This window comes from Pelodiscus sinensis, chromosome 1 (assembly GCF_052426305.1).
Source record: "Pelodiscus sinensis isolate ZL-2025 chromosome 1, ASM5242630v1, whole genome shotgun sequence".
NCBI classification, from domain to species: domain Eukaryota; kingdom Metazoa; phylum Chordata; order Testudines; family Trionychidae; genus Pelodiscus; species Pelodiscus sinensis.
The window spans coordinates 348033234-348053176 of NC_143052.1; the positions used below are offsets into that span (position 1 = coordinate 348033234).

General features: G+C 60.2%; 1 protein-coding gene across 2 annotated transcripts in view; it reads right to left on the reverse strand.

Moving 5' to 3' along the window:
• The window catches only part of INPPL1 (inositol polyphosphate phosphatase like 1), a 94017-nt gene that overhangs the window by 40207 nt on the left and 33867 nt on the right, over positions 1–19943 (reverse strand). The window lies entirely within an intron of this gene.

A 19943-nucleotide genomic window follows, 5' to 3' on the forward strand; every position in this document is an offset into this window, starting at 1 on the left:
AGCTAAGGCCTTGGCCGTGTGAAACCCTCATCCTCCACATAGCCAGCTCCTTCACAGCCCCACTCTGTGCCTCAGTTTCCCCGGCCGCCTGCCGAGGGCTCATCTACCCAGGGAACTTCTCCAGCACCGTTTGACACCTGCATCCCTTCATGTGGATGCTCCCACAGCCAGGAATGTCTCAGAGGCAGGACACTAGCACCGCAAGTTTGCCCGTAAAATTCCCCAAGAGGCCAGCCCTAAGACAGGGAGCTCTGGGGGGCAGGGACTGAGCTCAGACAGGGGCTTCCATGCCCGTTAGCTAATGAGAGACAGTCCAGCACACTGTGAACACACACCACTTCCCCTGCACTGCCTAGTCATCTCTCCCCCCATGGCCGCTGGATGGTCCACACCGTCGGCTCGGCCCAGGGGAAGGGTTTGGGAAGACGCTTCACAGAGTAAACTTATAGTACAGGGATGGGTGTGCCCTGTTGTGCACTGTGTGTATTGTGTACGGAGTGCCCTATACTGTACTGTGTGATGTGCGTATTCTCCATGGAGTGCCCCGTTGTGTACTGTGTGATGTGTGTATTGTGCATGGGGTGCCCCGTTGTGCGCTGTGTGTATTGTGTACAGAGAGCCCCACTGTGTACTGTGTGATGTGTGTATTGTGTATGGAGTGCTCCGCTGTGTAATGTGTGACGTGTGCACTGTGTACGGAGTGCTCTGTTGCGCGCTCTGTGCACTGTGTACGGAGTGCTCTGTTGCGCGCTGTGTGCACTGTGTACGGAGTGCCCTGTTGCGCACTGTGTGTACTGTGTACAGAGTGCCCTGTTGCGCACTGTGTGCGCTGTGTACGGAGTGCCCTGTTGCGCACTGTGTGCGCTGTGTACGGATTGCCCTGTTGCGCACTGTGTGCGCTGTGTACGGAGTGCCCTGTTGCGCACTGTGTGCGCTGTGTACGGAGTGCCCTGTTGCGCACTGTGTGCGCTGTGTACGGAGTGCCCTGTTGCGCACTGTGTGCGCTGTGTACGGAGTGCCCTGTTGCGCACTGTGTGTGCTGTGTACGGAGTGCCCTGTTGCGCACTGTGTGCGCTGTGTACGGAGTGCCCTGTTGCGCACTGTGTGCGCTGTGTACGGAGTGCCCTGTTGCGCACTGTGTGTGCTGTGTACGGAGTGCCCTGTTGTGCACTGTGTGTACTGTGTACGGAGTGCCCTGTTGCGCACTGTGTGCGCTGTGTACGGAGTGCCCTGTTGCGCACTGTGTGCGCTGTGTACGGAGTGCCCTGTTGCGCACTGTGTGTGCTGTGTACGGAGTGCCCTGTTGCGCACTGTGTGCGCTGTGTACGGAGTGCCCTGTTGCGCACTGTGTGCGCTGTGTACGGAGTGCCCTGTTGCGCACTGTGTGCGCTGTGTACGGAGTGCCCTGTTGCGCACTGTGTGCGCTGTGTACGGAGTGCCCTGTTGTGCACTGTGTGCGCTGTGTACGGAGTGCCCTGTTGCGCACTGTGTGCACTGTGTATGGAGTGCCCTGTTGCGCACTGTGTGTGCTGTGTACGGAGTGCCCTGTTGTGCACTGTGTGCGCTGTGTATGGAGTGCCCTGTTGCGCACTGTGTGTACTGTGTACGGAGTGCCCTGTTGTGCACTGTGTGCGCTGTGTATGGAGTGCCCTGTTGCGCACTGTGTGCGCTGTGTACGGAGTGCCCTGTTGCGCACTGTGTGCGCTGTGTATGGAGTGCCCTGTTGCGCACTGTGTGCGCTGTGTACGGAGTGCCCTGTTGCGCACTGTGTGCGCTGTGTACGGAGTGCCCTGTTGTGCACTGTGTGCGCTGTGTACGGAGTGCCCTGTTGCGCACTGTGTGCGCTGTGTATGGAGTGCCCTGTTGTGCACTGTGTGCGCTGTGTACGGAGTGCCCTGTTGCGCACTGTGTGCGCTGTGTATGGAGTGCCCTGTTGCGCACTGTGTGTGCTGTGTACGGAGTGCCCTGTTGCGCACTGTGTGCGCTGTGTACGGAGTGCCCTGTTGCGCACTGTGTGCGCTGTGTACGGAGTGCCCTGTTGCGCACTGTGTGCGCTGTGTACGGAGTGCCCTGTTGCGCACTGTGTGCGCTGTGTACGGAGTGCCCTGTTGCGCACTGTGTGCGCTGTGTACGGAGTGCCCTGTTGCGCACTGTGTGCACTGTGTATGGAGTGCCCTGTTGCGCACTGTGTGTACTGTGTACGGAGTGCCCTGTTGCGCACTGTGTGCACTGTGTACGGAGTGCCCTGTTGCGCACTGTGTGTACTGTGTACGGAGTGCCCTGTTGTGCACTGTGTGTACTGTGTACGGAGTGCCCTGTTGCGCACTGTGTGCGCTGTGTGCGCTGTGTATGGAGTGCCCTGTTGCGCACTGTGTGCACTGTGTACGGAGTGCCCTGTTGCGCACTGTGTGTGCTGTGTACGGAGTGCCCTGTTGCGCACTGTGTGCGCTGTGTACGGAGTGCCCTGTTGCGCACTGTGTGTACTGTGTACGGAGTGCCCTGTTGCGCACTGTGTGCGCTGTGTACGGAGTGCCCTGTTGCGCACTGTGTGTACTGTGTACGGAGTGCCCTGTTGCGCACTGTGTGTGCTGTGTATGGAGTGCCCTGTTGCGCACTGTGTGTGCTGTGTATGGAGTGCCCTGTTGCGCACTGTGTGTGCTGTGTACGGAGTGCCCTGTTGCGCACTGTGTGCGCTGTGTACGGAGTGCCCTGTTGCGCACTGTGTGTACTGTGTATGGAGTGCCCTGTTGCGCACTGTGTGTGCTGTGTACGGAGTGCCCTGTTGCGCACTGTGTGCGCTGTGTACGGAGTGCCCTGTTGCGCACTGTGTGTGCTGTGTACGGAGTGCCCTGTTGCGCACTGTGTGCACTGTGTATGGAGTGCCCTGTTGCGCACTGTGTGTACTGTGTACGGAGTGCCCTGTTGCGCACTGTGTGTGCTGTGTACGGAGTGCCCTGTTGCGCACTGTGTGCGCTGTGTACGGAGTGCCCTGTTGCGCACTGTGTGCACTGTGTACGGAGTGCCCTGTTGCGCACTGTGTGTACTGTGTATGGAGTGCCCTGTTGCGCACTGTGTGTACTGTGTATGGAGTGCCCTGTTGTGCACTGTGTGCACTGTGTATGGAGTGCCCTGTTGCGCACTGTGTGTACTGTGTATGGAGTGCCCTGTTGCGCACTGTGTGTACTGTGTATGGAGTGCCCTGTTGCGCACTGTGTGTACTGTGTATGGAGTGCCCTGTTGTGCACTGTGTGCACTGTGTATGGAGTGCCCTGTTGCGCACTGTGTGTGCTGTGTATGGAGTGCCCTGTTGCGCACTGTGTGTACTGTGTACGGAGTGCCCTGTTGCGCACTGTGTGTGCTGTGTATGGAGTGCCCTGTTGCGCACTGTGTGTGCTGTGTATGGAGTGCCCTGTTGCGCACTGTGTGCGCTGTGTACGGAGTGCCCTGTTGCGCACTGTGTGCACTGTGTACGGAGTGCCCTGTTGCGCACTGTGTGCGCTGTGTACGGAGTGCCCTGTTGCGCACTGTGTGCGCTGTGTACGGAGTGCCCTGTTGCGCACTGTGTGCGCTGTGTACGGAGTGCCCTGTTGCGCACTGTGTGCGCTGTGTATGGAGTGCCCTGTTGCGCACTGTGTGCGCTGTGTATGGAGTGCCCTGTTGCGCACTGTGTGTACTGTGTACGGAGTGCCCTGTTGTGCACTGTGTGCGCTGTGTATGGAGTGCCCTGTTGCGCACTGTGTGCACTGTGTATGGAGTGCCCTGTTGCGCACTGTGTGCACTGTGTATGGAGTGCCCTGTTGCGCACTGTGTGCACTGTGTACGGAGTGCCCTGTTGCGCACTGTGTGCGCTGTGTACGGAGTGCCCTGTTGCGCACTGTGTGCGCTGTGTATGGAGTGCCCTGTTGCGCACTGTGTGCACTGTGTATGGAGTGCCCTGTTGCGCACTGTGTGTACTGTGTACGGAGTGCCCTGTTGCGCACTGTGTGTGCTGTGTACGGAGTGCCCTGTTGCGCACTGTGTGCGCTGTGTACGGAGTGCCCTGTTGCGCACTGTGTGCGCTGTGTACGGAGTGCCCTGTTGCGCACTGTGTGCGCTGTGTATGGAGTGCCCTGTTGCGCACTGTGTGTGCTGTGTATGGAGTGCCCTGTTGCGCACTGTGTGTACTGTGTACGGAGTGCCCTGTTGCGCACTGTGTGTGCTGTGTATGGAGTGCCCTGTTGCGCACTGTGTGTACTGTGTATGGAGTGCCCTGTTGCGCACTGTGTGTACTGTGTATGGAGTGCCCTGTTGCGCACTGTGTGTACTGTGTATGGAGTGCCCTGTTGCGCACTGTGTGCACTGTGTACGGAGTGCCCTGTTGCGCACTGTGTGTACTGTGTATGGAGTGCCCTGTTGCGCACTGTGTGTACTGTGTATGGAGTGCCCTGTTGCGCACTGTGTGTACTGTGTATGGAGTGCCCTGTTGTGCACTGTGTGTACTGTGTATGGAGTGCCCTGTTGTGCACTGTGTGTACTGTGTATGGAGTGCCCTGTTGTGCACTGTGTGTACTGTGTATGGAGTGCCCTGTTGTGCACTGTGTGCGCTGTGTACGGAGTGCCCTGTTGCGCACTGTGTGCACTGTGTATGGAGTGCCCTGTTGCGCACTGTGTGCGCTGTGTACGGAGTGCCCTGTTGCGCACTGTGTGCGCTGTGTACGGAGTGCCCTGTTGCGCACTGTGTGCGCTGTGTACGGAGTGCCCTGTTGCGCACTGTGTGTACTGTGTATGGAGTGCCCTGTTGCGCACTGTGTGTACTGTGTATGGAGTGCCCTGTTGCGCACTGTGTGCACTGTGTACGGAGTGCCCTGTTGCGCACTGTGTGCACTGTGTACGGAGTGCCCTGTTGCGCACTGTGTGTACTGTGTATGGAGTGCCCTGTTGCGCACTGTGTGCACTGTGTATGGAGTGCCCTGTTGCGCACTGTGTGTGCTGTGTATGGAGTGCCCTGTTGCGCACTGTGTGCGCTGTGTACGGAGTGCCCTGTTGCGCACTGTGTGTGCTGTGTACGGAGTGCCCTGTTGCGCACTGTGTGCGCTGTGTACGGAGTGCCCTGTTGCGCACTGTGTGCGCTGTGTACGGAGTGCCCTGTTGCGCACTGTGTGCACTGTGTATGGAGTGCCCTGTTGCGCACTGTGTGTGCTGTGTATGGAGTGCCCTGTTGCGCACTGTGTGTACTGTGTACGGAGTGCCCTGTTGCGCACTGTGTGTGCTGTGTATGGAGTGCCCTGTTGCGCACTGTGTGTACTGTGTATGGAGTGCCCTGTTGCGCACTGTGTGTACTGTGTATGGAGTGCCCTGTTGCGCACTGTGTGTACTGTGTATGGAGTGCCCTGTTGTGCACTGTGTGCACTGTGTATGGAGTGCCCTGTTGTGCACTGTGTGTACTGTGTACGGAGTGCCCTGTTGCGCACTGTGTGCGCTGTGTACGGAGTGCCCTGTTGCGCACTGTGTGCACTGTGTATGGAGTGCCCTGTTGCGCACTGTGTGCGCTGTGTACGGAGTGCCCTGTTGCGCACTGTGTGCGCTGTGTATGGAGTGCCCTGTTGCGCACTGTGTGCGCTGTGTACGGAGTGCCCTGTTGCGCACTGTGTGCGCTGTGTACGGAGTGCCCTGTTGCGCACTGTGTGCACTGTGTACGGAGTGCCCTGTTGCGCACTGTGTGTACTGTGTATGGAGTGCCCTGTTGCGCACTGTGTGTACTGTGTATGGAGTGCCCTGTTGCGCACTGTGTGCACTGTGTACGGAGTGCCCTGTTGCGCACTGTGTGCACTGTGTACGGAGTGCCCTGTTGCGCACTGTGTGTACTGTGTATGGAGTGCCCTGTTGCGCACTGTGTGTACTGTGTATGGAGTGCCCTGTTGCGCACTGTGTGCACTGTGTACGGAGTGCCCTGTTGCGCACTGTGTGCACTGTGTACGGAGTGCCCTGTTGCGCACTGTGTGCGCTGTGTACGGAGTGCCCTGTTGCGCACTGTGTGCGCTGTGTACGGAGTGCCCTGTTGCGCACTGTGTGCACTGTGTACGGAGTGCCCTGTTGCGCACTGTGTGCGCTGTGTACGGAGTGCCCTGTTGCGCACTGTGTGTGCTGTGTACGGAGTGCCCTGTTGCGCACTGTGTGCGCTGTGTACGGAGTGCCCTGTTGCGCACTGTGTGCGCTGTGTACGGAGTGCCCTGTTGCGCACTGTGTGCACTGTGTATGGAGTGCCCTGTTGCGCACTGTGTGTGCTGTGTATGGAGTGCCCTGTTGCGCACTGTGTGTACTGTGTACGGAGTGCCCTGTTGCGCACTGTGTGTGCTGTGTATGGAGTGCCCTGTTGCGCACTGTGTGTACTGTGTATGGAGTGCCCTGTTGCGCACTGTGTGTACTGTGTATGGAGTGCCCTGTTGCGCACTGTGTGTACTGTGTATGGAGTGCCCTGTTGTGCACTGTGTGCACTGTGTATGGAGTGCCCTGTTGTGCACTGTGTGTACTGTGTACGGAGTGCCCTGTTGCGCACTGTGTGCGCTGTGTACGGAGTGCCCTGTTGCGCACTGTGTGCACTGTGTATGGAGTGCCCTGTTGCGCACTGTGTGCGCTGTGTACGGAGTGCCCTGTTGCGCACTGTGTGCACTGTGTATGGAGTGCCCTGTTGCGCACTGTGTGCGCTGTGTACGGAGTGCCCTGTTGCGCACTGTGTGCGCTGTGTACGGAGTGCCCTGTTGCGCACTGTGTGCACTGTGTACGGAGTGCCCTGTTGCGCACTGTGTGTACTGTGTATGGAGTGCCCTGTTGCGCACTGTGTGTACTGTGTATGGAGTGCCCTGTTGCGCACTGTGTGCACTGTGTACGGAGTGCCCTGTTGCGCACTGTGTGCACTGTGTACGGAGTGCCCTGTTGCGCACTGTGTGTACTGTGTATGGAGTGCCCTGTTGCGCACTGTGTGCGCTGTGTACGGAGTGCCCTGTTGCGCACTGTGTGCGCTGTGTACGGAGTGCCCTGTTGCGCACTGTGTGCGCTGTGTACGGAGTGCCCTGTTGCGCACTGTGTGCGCTGTGTACGGAGTGCCCTGTTGCGCACTGTGTGCACTGTGTACGGAGTGCCCTGTTGCGCACTGTGTGTACTGTGTATGGAGTGCCCTGTTGCGCACTGTGTGTACTGTGTATGGAGTGCCCTGTTGCGCACTGTGTGCACTGTGTACGGAGTGCCCTGTTGCGCACTGTGTGCACTGTGTACGGAGTGCCCTGTTGCGCACTGTGTGTACTGTGTACGGAGTGCCCTGTTGCGCACTGTGTGCGCTGTGTACGGAGTGCCCTGTTGCGCACTGTGTGCACTGTGTACGGAGTGCCCTGTTGCGCACTGTGTGCGCTGTGTACGGAGTGCCCTGTTGCGCACTGTGTGCACTGTGTACGGAGTGCCCTGTTGCGCACTGTGTGTACTGTGTACGGAGTGCCCTGTTGCGCACTGTGTGTGCTGTGTATGGAGTGCCCTGTTGCGCACTGTGTGTACTGTGTATGGAGTGCCCTGTTGCGCACTGTGTGTACTGTGTATGGAGTGCCCTGTTGCGCACTGTGTGCGCTGTGTATGGAGTGCCCTGTTGCGCACTGTGTGCACTGTGTATGGAGTGCCCTGTTGCGCACTGTGTGTACTGTGTATGGAGTGCCCTGTTGCGCACTGTGTGTACTGTGTATGGAGTGCCCTGTTGCGCACTGTGTGCACTGTGTATGGAGTGCCCTGTTGCGCACTGTGTGCGCTGTGTATGGAGTGCCCTGTTGCGCACTGTGTGTACTGTGTATGGAGTGCCCTGTTGCGCACTGTGTGTACTGTGTATGGAGTGCCCTGTTGCGCACTGTGTGCACTGTGTATGGAGTGCCCTGTTGTGCACTGTGTGTACTGTGTATGGAGTGCCCTGTTGCGCACTGTGTGTACTGTGTACGGAGTGCCCTGTTGCGCACTGTGTGTACTGTGTATGGAGTGCCCTGTTGTGCACTGTGTGCACTGTGTACGGAGTGCCCTGTTGCGCACTGTGTGCGCTGTGTATGGAGTGCCCTGTTGCGCACTGTGTGTACTGTGTATGGAGTGCCCTGTTGCGCACTGTGTGTACTGTGTATGGAGTGCCCTGTTGCGCACTGTGTGCGCTGTGTACGGAGTGCCCTGTTGCGCACTGTGTGCGCTGTGTATGGAGTGCCCTGTTGCGCACTGTGTGCACTGTGTATGGAGTGCCCTGTTGCGCACTGTGTGTACTGTGTATGGAGTGCCCTGTTGCGCACTGTGTGCGCTGTGTACGGAGTGCCCTGTTGCGCACTGTGTGTGCTGTGTATGGAGTGCCCTGTTGCGCACTGTGTGCACTGTGTATGGAGTGCCCTGTTGCGCACTGTGTGTACTGTGTATGGAGTGCCCTGTTGCGCACTGTGTGCACTGTGTGTACTGTGTATGGAGTGCCCTGTTGCGCACTGTGTGCACTGTGTACGGAGTGCCCTGTTGCGCACTGTGTGCACTGTGTATGGAGTGCCCTGTTGTGCACTGTGTGCACTGTGTACGGAGTGCCCTGTTGCGCACTGTGTGCACTGTGTATGGAGTGCCCTGTTGCGCACTGTGTGTACTGTGTATGGAGTGCCCTGTTGCGCACTGTGTGCACTGTGTACGGAGTGCCCTGTTGCGCACTGTGTGTACTGTGTATGGAGTGCCCTGTTGCGCACTGTGTGTGCTGTGTGTACTGTGTATGGAGTGCCCTGTTGCGCACTGTGTGCACTGTGTACGGAGTGCCCTGTTGCGCACTGTGTGTACTGTGTATGGAGTGCCCTGTTGCGCACTGTGTGCACTGTGTGTACTGTGTATGGAGTGCCCTGTTGCGCACTGTGTGCACTGTGTACGGAGTGCCCTGTTGCGCACTGTGTGCACTGTGTATGGAGTGCCCTGTTGTGCACTGTGTGCACTGTGTACGGAGTGCCCTGTTGCGCACTGTGTGCACTGTGTATGGAGTGCCCTGTTGCGCACTGTGTGTACTGTGTATGGAGTGCCCTGTTGCGCACTGTGTGCACTGTGTACGGAGTGCCCTGTTGCGCACTGTGTGCACTGTGTATGGAGTGCCCTGTTGCGCACTGTGTGTACTGTGTATGGAGTGCCCTGTTGCGCACTGTGTGCACTGTGTACGGAGTGCCCTGTTGCGCACTGTGTGTACTGTGTATGGAGTGCCCTGTTGCGCACTGTGTGTGCTGTGTGTACTGTGTATGGAGTGCCCTGTTGCGCACTGTGTGCACTGTGTACGGAGTGCCCTGTTGCGCACTGTGTGTACTGTGTATGGAGTGCCCTGTTGCGCACTGTGTGCACTGTGTACGGAGTGCCCTGTTGCGCACTGTGTGCACTGTGTATGGAGTGCCCTGTTGTGCACTGTGTGCACTGTGTACGGAGTGCCCTGTTGCGCACTGTGTGCACTGTGTATGGAGTGCCCTGTTGCGCACTGTGTGTACTGTGTATGGAGTGCCCTGTTGCGCACTGTGTGCACTGTGTACGGAGTGCCCTGTTGCGCACTGTGTGCACTGTGTATGGAGTGCCCTGTTGCGCACTGTGTGTACTGTGTATGGAGTGCCCTGTTGCGCACTGTGTGCACTGTGTATGGAGTGCCCTGTTGCGCACTGTGTGTACTGTGTATGGAGTGCCCTGTTGCGCACTGTGTGCACTGTGTATGGAGTGCCCTGTTACGCACTGTGTGTACTGTGTATGGAGTGCCCTGTTGCGCACTGTGTGCACTGTGTGTACTGTGTATGGAGTGCCCTGTTGCGCACTGTGTGCACTGTGTACGGAGTGCCCTGTTGCGCACTGTGTGCACTGTGTATGGAGTGCCCTGTTGTGCACTGTGTGCACTGTGTACGGAGTGCCCTGTTGCGCACTGTGTGCACTGTGTATGGAGTGCCCTGTTGCGCACTGTGTGTACTGTGTATGGAGTGCCCTGTTGCGCACTGTGTGCACTGTGTACGGAGTGCCCTGTTGCGCACTGTGTGTACTGTGTATGGAGTGCCCTGTTGCGCACTGTGTGTGCTGTGTGTACTGTGTATGGAGTGCCCTGTTGCGCACTGTGTGCACTGTGTACGGAGTGCCCTGTTGCGCACTGTGTGTACTGTGTATGGAGTGCCCTGTTGCGCACTGTGTGCACTGTGTGTACTGTGTATGGAGTGCCCTGTTGCGCACTGTGTGCACTGTGTACGGAGTGCCCTGTTGCGCACTGTGTGCACTGTGTATGGAGTGCCCTGTTGTGCACTGTGTGCACTGTGTACGGAGTGCCCTGTTGCGCACTGTGTGCACTGTGTATGGAGTGCCCTGTTGCGCACTGTGTGTACTGTGTATGGAGTGCCCTGTTGCGCACTGTGTGCACTGTGTACGGAGTGCCCTGTTGCGCACTGTGTGCACTGTGTATGGAGTGCCCTGTTGCGCACTGTGTGTACTGTGTATGGAGTGCCCTGTTGCGCACTGTGTGCACTGTGTACGGAGTGCCCTGTTGCGCACTGTGTGTACTGTGTATGGAGTGCCCTGTTGCGCACTGTGTGTGCTGTGTGTACTGTGTATGGAGTGCCCTGTTGCGCACTGTGTGCACTGTGTACGGAGTGCCCTGTTGCGCACTGTGTGTACTGTGTATGGAGTGCCCTGTTGCGCACTGTGTGCACTGTGTACGGAGTGCCCTGTTGCGCACTGTGTGCACTGTGTATGGAGTGCCCTGTTGCGCACTGTGTGTACTGTGTATGGAGTGCCCTGTTGCGCACTGTGTGCGCTGTGTATGGAGTGCCCTGTTGTGCACTGTGTGTACTGTGTATGGAGTGCCCTGTTGCGCACTGTGTGCACTGTGTATGGAGTGCCCTGTTGTGCACTGTGTGTACTGTGTATGGAGTGCCCTGTTGCGCACTGTGTGCACTGTGTATGGAGTGCCCTGTTGCGCACTGTGTGTACTGTGTATGGAGTGCCCTGTTGCGCACTGTGTGCACTGTGTACGGAGTGCCCTGTTGCGCACTGTGTGCACTGTGTATGGAGTGCCCTGTTGCGCACTGTGTGTACTGTGTACGGAGTGCCCTGTTGCGCACTGTGTGCACTGTGTACGGAGTGCCCTGTTGCGCACTGTGTGCACTGTGTATGGAGTGCCCTGTTGCGCACTGTGTGCACTGTGTATGGAGTGCCCTGTTGCGCACTGTGTGCGCTGTGTATGGAGTGCCCTGTTGCGCACTGTGTGTACTGTGTATGGAGTGCCCTGTTGCGCACTGTGTGCACTGTGTATGGAGTGCCCTGTTGCGCACTGTGTGTACTGTGTACGGAGTGCCCTGTTGCGCACTGTGTGCGCTGTGTATGGAGTGCCCTGTTGCGCACTGTGTGTACTGTGTATGGAGTGCCCTGTTGCGCACTGTGTGCACTGTGTATGGAGTGCCCTGTTGCGCACTGTGTGTACTGTGTACGGAGTGCCCTGTTGCGCACTGTGTGCGCTGTGTATGGAGTGCCCTGTTGCGCACTGTGTGTACTGTGTACGGAGTGCCCTGTTGCGCACTGTGTGCACTGTGTATGGAGTGCCCTGTTGCGCACTGTGTGTACTGTGTATGGAGTGCCCTGTTGCGCACTGTGTGCGCTGTGTATGGAGTGCCCTGTTGCGCACTGTGTGTACTGTGTACGGAGTGCCCTGTTGCGCACTGTGTGCGCTGTGTATGGAGTGCCCTGTTGCGCACTGTGTGTACTGTGTATGGAGTGCCCTGTTGCGCACTGTGTGCGCTGTGTATGGAGTGCCCTGTTGCGCACTGTGTGTGCTGTGTATGGAGTGCCCTGTTGCGCACTGTGTGTGCTGTGTATGGAGTGCCCTGTTGCGCACTGTGTGTACTGTGTACGGAGTGCCCTGTTGCGCACTGTGTGCACTGTGTACGGAGTGCCCTGTTGCGCACTGTGTGCACTGTGTATGGAGTGCCCTGTTGCGCACTGTGTGTGCTGTGTATGGAGTGCCCTGTTGCGCACTGTGTGCACTGTGTATGGAGTGCCCTGTTGCGCACTGTGTGCGCTGTGTATGGAGTGCCCTGTTGCGCACTGTGTGTACTGTGTATGGAGTGCCCTGTTGCGCACTGTGTGCACTGTGTATGGAGTGCCCTGTTGCGCACTGTGTGTACTGTGTACGGAGTGCCCTGTTGCGCACTGTGTGCGCTGTGTATGGAGTGCCCTGTTGCGCACTGTGTGTACTGTGTATGGAGTGCCCTGTTGCGCACTGTGTGCACTGTGTATGGAGTGCCCTGTTGCGCACTGTGTGTACTGTGTACGGAGTGCCCTGTTGCGCACTGTGTGCGCTGTGTATGGAGTGCCCTGTTGCGCACTGTGTGTACTGTGTACGGAGTGCCCTGTTGCGCACTGTGTGCACTGTGTATGGAGTGCCCTGTTGCGCACTGTGTGTACTGTGTATGGAGTGCCCTGTTGCGCACTGTGTGCACTGTGTATGGAGTGCCCTGTTGCGCACTGTGTGTACTGTGTACGGAGTGCCCTGTTGCGCACTGTGTGCGCTGTGTACGGAGTGCCCTGTTGCGCACTGTGTGCACTGTGTACGGAGTGCCCTGTTGCGCACTGTGTGCACTGTGTATGGAGTGCCCTGTTGCGCACTGTGTGTGCTGTGTATGGAGTGCCCTGTTGCGCACTGTGTGTGCTGTGTATGGAGTGCCCTGTTGCGCACTGTGTGTACTGTGTACGGAGTGCCCTGTTGCGCACTGTGTGCACTGTGTATGGAGTGCCCTGTTGCGCACTGTGTGTGCTGTGTATGGAGTGCCCTGTTGCGCACTGTGTGTACTGTGTACGGAGTGCCCTGTTGCGCACTGTGTGCACTGTGTATGGAGTGCCCTGTTGCGCACTGTGTGTGCTGTGTACGGAGTGCCCTGTTGCGCACTGTGTGCACTGTGTATGGAGTGCCCTGTTGCGCACTGTGTGCGCTGTGTACGGAGTGCCCTGTTGCGCACTGTGTGTACTGTGTATGGAGTGCCCTGTTGCGCACTGTGTGCACTGTGTACGGAGTGCCCTGTTGTGCACTGTGTGCACTGTGTATGGAGTGCCCTGTTGCGCACTGTGTGCACTGTGTATGGAGTGCCCTGTTGCGCACTGTGTGCACTGTGTACGGAGTGCCCTGTTGCGCACTGTGTGTACTGTGTACGGAGTGCCCTGTTGCGCACTGTGTGCACTGTGTATGGAGTGCCCTGTTGCGCACTGTGTGTACTGTGTATGGAGTGCCCTGTTGCGCACTGTGTGCACTGTGTATGGAGTGCCCTGTTGCGCACTGTGTGTACTGTGTACGGAGTGCCCTGTTGCGCACTGTGTGCGCTGTGTATGGAGTGCCCTGTTGCGCACTGTGTGTACTGTGTATGGAGTGCCCTGTTGCGCACTGTGTGCGCTGTGTATGGAGTGCCCTGTTGCGCACTGTGTGTGCTGTGTATGGAGTGCCCTGTTGCGCACTGTGTGTGCTGTGTATGGAGTGCCCTGTTGCGCACTGTGTGTACTGTGTACGGAGTGCCCTGTTGCGCACTGTGTGCACTGTGTACGGAGTGCCCTGTTGCGCACTGTGTGCACTGTGTATGGAGTGCCCTGTTGTGCACTGTGTGCGCTGTGTACAGAGTGCCCTGTTGCGCACTGTGTGTGCTGTGTACGGAGTGCCCTGTTGCGCACTGTGTGTACTGTGTACGGATTGCCCTGTTGCGCACTGTGTGTGCTGTGTACGGAGTGCCCTGTTGCGCACTGTGTGCACTGTGTATGGAGTGCCCTGTTGCGCACTGTGTGCACTGTGTATGGAGTGCCCTGTTGCGCACTGTGTGTACTGTGTACGGATTGCCCTGTTGCGCACTGTGTGTGCTGTGTACGGAGTGCCCTGTTGCGCACTGTGTGCACTGTGTATGGAGTGCCCTGTTGCGCACTGTGTGTACTGTGTACGGATTGCCCTGTTGCGCACTGTGTGTGCTGTGTACGGAGTGCCCTGTTGCGCACTGTGTGCACTGTGTATGGAGTGCCCTGTTGCGCACTGTGTGCGCTGTGTATGGAGTGCCCTGTTGCGCACTGTGTGTGCTGTGTATGGAGTGCCCTGTTGCGCACTGTGTGTGCTGTGTATGGAGTGCCCTGTTGCGCACTGTGTGTACTGTGTACGGAGTGCCCTGTTGCGCACTGTGTGCACTGTGTATGGAGTGCCCTGTTGCGCACTGTGTGTGCTGTGTATGGAGTGCCCTGTTGCGCACTGTGTGTACTGTGTACGGAGTGCCCTGTTGTGCACTGTGTGTGCTGTGTACGGAGTGCCCTGTTGCGCACTGTGTGTGCTGTGTATGGAGTGCCCTGTTGCGCACTGTGTGTACTGTGTACGGAGTGCCCTGTTGCGCACTGTGTGTACTGTGTATGGAGTGCCCTGTTGCGCACTGTGTGCACTGTGTACGGAGTGCCCTGTTGCGCACTGTGTGCACTGTGTATGGAGTGCCCTGTTGCGCACTGTGTGCACTGTGTATGGAGTGCCCTGTTGCGCACTGTGTGCACTGTGTATGGAGTGCCCTGTTGCGCACTGTGTGCACTGTGTATGGAGTGCCCTGTTGCGCACTGTGTGTACTGTGTATGGAGTGCCCTGTTGCGCACTGTGTGTGCTGTGTATGGAGTGCCCTGTTGCGCACTGTGTGTGCTGTGTACGGAGTGCCCTGTTGTGCACTGTGTGCACTGTGTACGGAGTGCCCTGTTGCGCACTGTGTGCACTGTGTACGGAGTGCCCTGTTGCGCACTGTGTGCACTGTGTACGGAGTGCCCTGTTGCGCACTGTGTGTACTGTGTATGGAGTGCCCTGTTGCGCACTGTGTGTACTGTGTATGGAGTGCCCTGTTGCGCACTGTGTGTACTGTGTATGGAGTGCCCTGTTGCGCACTGTGTGCACTGTGTACGGAGTGCCCTGTTGCGCACTCTCTACTCAGTCTGTGTGACATGCAGCGCCCTGCAGTGGGCGTGTACCGCTGTGCACTAAGAACCATCAGACCAGGTCAGACCAATGGTCTGTGTAGCTCTTGTGACCGGGCCAGGTGCTTCAGAGGGAATGAAGAAAACAGGGCACAAGCCAAGGGAGTCTCCCCGTTGTCGGGTCCTAGCTTAAGGCAGGTGCATATTTCAGGAGACCCAGAGCTCAGGGTTAAGCCCCTGACCAACTTGGCTGATAGCCATGATGGACCTACCCTCCATGAACCGCCCGGCACAGTGGTTGGCATGGCAGTGCCTGGTAGGTCAGTGGAGGCTGTGGCTGGCACGGCAGTGCCCAGTGGCTGGCAGGGGGCAGTGGCTGGCACGGCAGTGCCCAGTGGCTGGCAGGGGGCAGTGGCTGGCACACAGTGCACAGTGGCTGGCAGGGGGCAGTGGTTGGCACACAGTGCACGGTGGCTGGCAGGGGGCAGTGGCTGGCACACAGTGCACGGTGGCTGGCAGGGGGCAGTGGCTGGCACACAGTGCACAGTGGCTGGCAGGGGGCAGAGGCTGGCACACAGTGCACGGTGGCTGGCCGGGGGCAGAGGCTGGCACACAGTGCACGGTGGCTGGCAGGGGGCAGTGGCTGGCACACAGTGCACAGTGGCTGGCAGGGGGCAGTGGCTGGCACACAGTGCACGGTGGCTGGCCGGGGGCAGAGGCTGGCACACAGTGCACAGTGGCTGGCCGGGGGCAGTGGCTGGCACACAGTGCACGGTGGCTGGCAGGGGGCAGTGGCTGGCACACAGTGCACAGTGGCTGGCAGGGGGCAGTGGCTGGCACACAGTGCACAGTGGCTGGCAGGGGGCAGTGGTTGGCACACAGTGCACAGTGGCTGGCCGGGGGCAGTGGCTGGCACACAGTGCACGGTGGCTGGCAGGGGGCAGTGGCTGGCACACAGTGCACAGTGGCTGGCAGGGGGCAGTGGTTGGCACACAGTGCACAGTGGCTGGCAGGGGGCAGTGGTTGGCACACAGTGCACAGTGGCTGGCCGGGGGCAGAGGCTGGCACACAGTGCACGGTGGCTGGCAGGGGGCAGTGGCTGGCACACAGTGCACAGTGGCTGGCCGGGGGCAGTGGCTGGCACACAGTGCACAGTGGCTGGCAGGGGGCAGTGGTTGGCACACAGTGCACAGTGGCTGGCCGGGGGCAGTGGCTGGCACACAGTGCACAGTGGCTGGCAGGGGGCAGTGGCTGGCACACAGTGCACGGTGGCTGGCAGGGGGCAGTGGCTGGCACACAGTGCACGGTGGCTGGCAGGGGGCAGTGGCTGGCACACAGTGCACGGTGGCTGGCAGGGGGCAGTGGCTGGCACACAGTGCACAGTGGCTGGCAGGGGGCAGTGGCTGGCACACAGTGCACAGTGGCTGGCAGGGGGCAGTGGTTGGCACACAGTGCACAGTGGCTGGCCGGGGGCAGAGGCTGGCACACAGTGCACAGTGGCTGGCAGGGGGCAGTGGCTGGCACACAGTGCACAGTGGCTGGCAGGGGGCAGTGGTTGGCACACAGTGCACAGTGGCTGGCCGGGGGCAGTGGCTGGCACACAGTGCACAGTGGCTGGCAGGGGGCAGTGGCTGGCACACAGTGCACGGTGGCTGGCAGGGGGCAGTGGCTGGCACACAGTGCACGGTGGCTGGCAGGGGGCAGTGGCTGGCACACAGTGCACGGTGGCTGGCAGGGGGCAGTGGCTGGCACACAGTGCACAGTGGCTGGCAGGGGGCAGTGGCTGGCACACAGTGCACAGTGGCTGGCAGGGGGCAGTGGTTGGCACACAGTGCACAGTGGCTGGCCGGGGGCAGAGGCTGGCACACAGTGCACAGTGGCTGGCAGGGGGCAGTGGCTGGCACACAGTGCACAGTGGCTGGCCGGGGGCAGAGGCTGGCACACAGTGCACGGTGGCTGGCAGGGGGCAGTGGCTGGCACACAGTGCACGGTGGCTGGCAGGGGGCAGTGGCTGGCACACAGTGCACAGTGGCTGGCAGGGGGCAGTGGTTGGCACACAGTGCACAGTGGCTGGCCGGGGGCAGAGGCTGGCACACAGTGCACGGTGGCTGGCAGGGGGCAGTGGCTGGCACACAGTGCACGGTGGCTGGCAGGGGGCAGTGGCTGGCACACAGTGCACAGTGGCTGGCAGGGGGCAGTGGCTGGCACACAGTGCACAGTGGCTGGCAGGGGGCAGTGGTTGGCACACAGTGCCCAGTGGCTGGCCGGGGGCAGAGGCTGGCACACAGTGCACAGTGGCTGGCAGGGGGCAGTGGCTGGCACACAGTGCACAGTGGCTGGCAGGGGGCAGTGGTTGGCACACAGTGCACAGTGGCTGGCCGGGGGCAGAGGCTGGCACACAGTGCACAGTGGCTGGCAGGGGGCAGTGGCTGGCACACAGTGCACAGTGGCTGGCAGGGGGCAGTGGTTGGCACACAGTGCACAGTGGCTGGCCGGGGGCAGAGGCTGGCACACAGTGCACGGTGGCTGGCAGGGGGCAGTGGCTGGCACACAGTGCACGGTGGCTGGCAGGGGGCAGTGGCTGGCACACAGTGCACGGTGGCTGGCCGGGGGCAGTGGCTGGCACACAGTGCACGGTGGCTGGCCGGGGGCAGTGGTTGGCACACAGTGCACGGTGGCTGGCAGGGGGCAGTGGCTGGCACACAGTGCACGGTGGCTGGCCGGGGGCAGTGGCTGGCACACAGTGCACGGTGGCTGGCAGGGGGCAGTGGTTGGCACACAGTGCACGGTGGCTGGCAGGGGGCAGTGGCTGGCACACAGTGCACGGTGGCTGGCCGGGGGCAGTGGCTGGCACACAGTGCACGGTGGCTGGCAGGGGGCAGTGGTTGGCACACAGTGCACGGTGGCTGGCAGGGGGCAGTGGCTGGCACACAGTGCACGGTGGCTGGCAGGGGGCAGTGGCTGGCACACAGTGCACGGTGGCTGGCAGGGGGCAGTGGCTGGCACACAGTGCACGGTGGCTGGCCGGGGGCAGTGGCTGGCACACAGTGCACGGTGGCTGGCAGGGGGCAGTGGTTGGCACACAGTGCACGGTGGCTGGCAGGGGGCAGTGGCTGGCACACAGTGCACGGTGGCTGGCAGGGGGCAGTGGTTGGCACACAGTGCACGGTGGCTGGCAGGGGGCAGTGGTTGGCACACAGTGCACGGTGGCTGGCCGGGGGCAGTGGCTGGCACACAGTGCACGGTGGCTGGCAGGGGGCAGTGGTTGGCACACAGTGCACGGTGGCTGGCAGGGGGCAGTGGCTGGCACACAGTGCACGGTGGCTGGCAGGGGGCAGTGGTTGGCACACAGTGCACGGTGGCTGGCAGGGGGCAGTGGCTGGCACACAGTGCACGGTGGCTGGCCGGGGGCAGTGGCTGGCACACAGTGCACGGTGGCTGGCCGGGGGCAGAGGCTGGCACACAGTGCACGGTGGCTGGCAGGGGGCAGAGGCTGGCACACAGTGCACGGTGGCTGGCCGGGGGCAGAGGCTGGCACACAGTGCACGGTGGCTGGCCGGGGGCAGTGGCTGGCATAGCTGTGTCCCACGTGTGGTGGGAGGTTGTGGTTGGCACGGCAGTGCCCAGTGGCTGGCAGGGGGCAGTGGCTGGCACACAGTGCACGGTGGCTGGCAGGGGGCAGTGGCTGGCACACAGTGCACGGTGGCTGGCCGTGGGCAGTGGCTGGCACACAGTGCACGGTGGCTGGCCGGGGGCAGTGGCTGGCACACAGTGCACGGTGGCTGGCCGGGGGCAGTGGCTGGCACACAGTGCACGGTGGCTGGCCGGGGGCAGTGGCTGGCACACAGTGCACGGTGGCTGGCCGGGGGCAGTGGCTGGCATAGCTGTGTCCCACGTGTGGAGGGAGGTTGTGGTTGGCACGGCAGTGCCCAGTGGGTCGTCGGGGGCTGCAGCTGGCACGGCACTCGCTGGGGGCCATGTGTCTGGAGTGCCAGGCCTCGCATGGCCACATGTGGGTGATGAGGGCTGTCGTGTCTGAGGAAGGCCATTCAACGCCCTGGGCGTGGCACACACACCACGGTGGGCGAGACGATGAGGCCCTGCAGGCGCTCAGACTGGGGAGCACAACTGCTAACCACACCTGTGGCCCGGAGAGCCTGTCGCCCACCTCCCTCCCTGAGAGCTACCCAGAAATGCAGCCACCTCTGGGGCAGGCAGCATGGGCAGCAGGGCAAAGTGGGACCTGCAACTCCTATGCGGAGGAGACGCACCTCCAGCGTGTGAGGTCTCAGCCACCAGACACCACTGGGTTTGTGGAGACCGCTGACTGGCTGGGGGCAGGAGGGGTGGGCCAGACACAGACACATTCGCACTCGCCGCCTCCGACAGCCCACTGTGCAGCAGAGGCCTCTGGCTTGAGCTCAAGGGGCTCGTCTACATTGGCCCCTTTTCCGAAAGGGGCATGTTAATTTCAGAGATCGTAATAGGGAAATCCGCGGGGGTTTAAAATATCCCCCGCGGCATTTAAATAAAAATGTCCGCCGCTTTTTTCTGGCTTTTAGAAAAGCCGGAAAAGAGCATCTACACTGGCCCCGATCCTCCGGAAAAAGCGCCCTTTTCCGGAGGATCTTATTCCTACTTCAAAGCCGGAAAAAAGCGGCGGACATTTTTATTTAAATGCCGCGGGGGATATTTAAATCCCCCGCGGATTTCCCTACTACGATCTCTGAAATTAACATGCCCCTTTCGGAAAAGGGGCCAATGTAGACGAGCCCAAAAGGAGATTTGACCAGCACCACTAGTAGGGCTTTTATCCTTCATAGGCCGCTGGCTGCAGTGACAAGTGGTCACAGGCCCGGCGCGGCTCACAGCACTTGCCTGCGTGGCTCGGAAGAGCAGGGCGACCCCTTGCCCCCAAGGCCCTGCCCCGTGACTTGGGGGCTCGAATCCGGGCTCAGCAGCAAGAGCAGGGCTGGGCCCTGGCGGGAGCTGCACCCGGCTGGCCTTGTCTC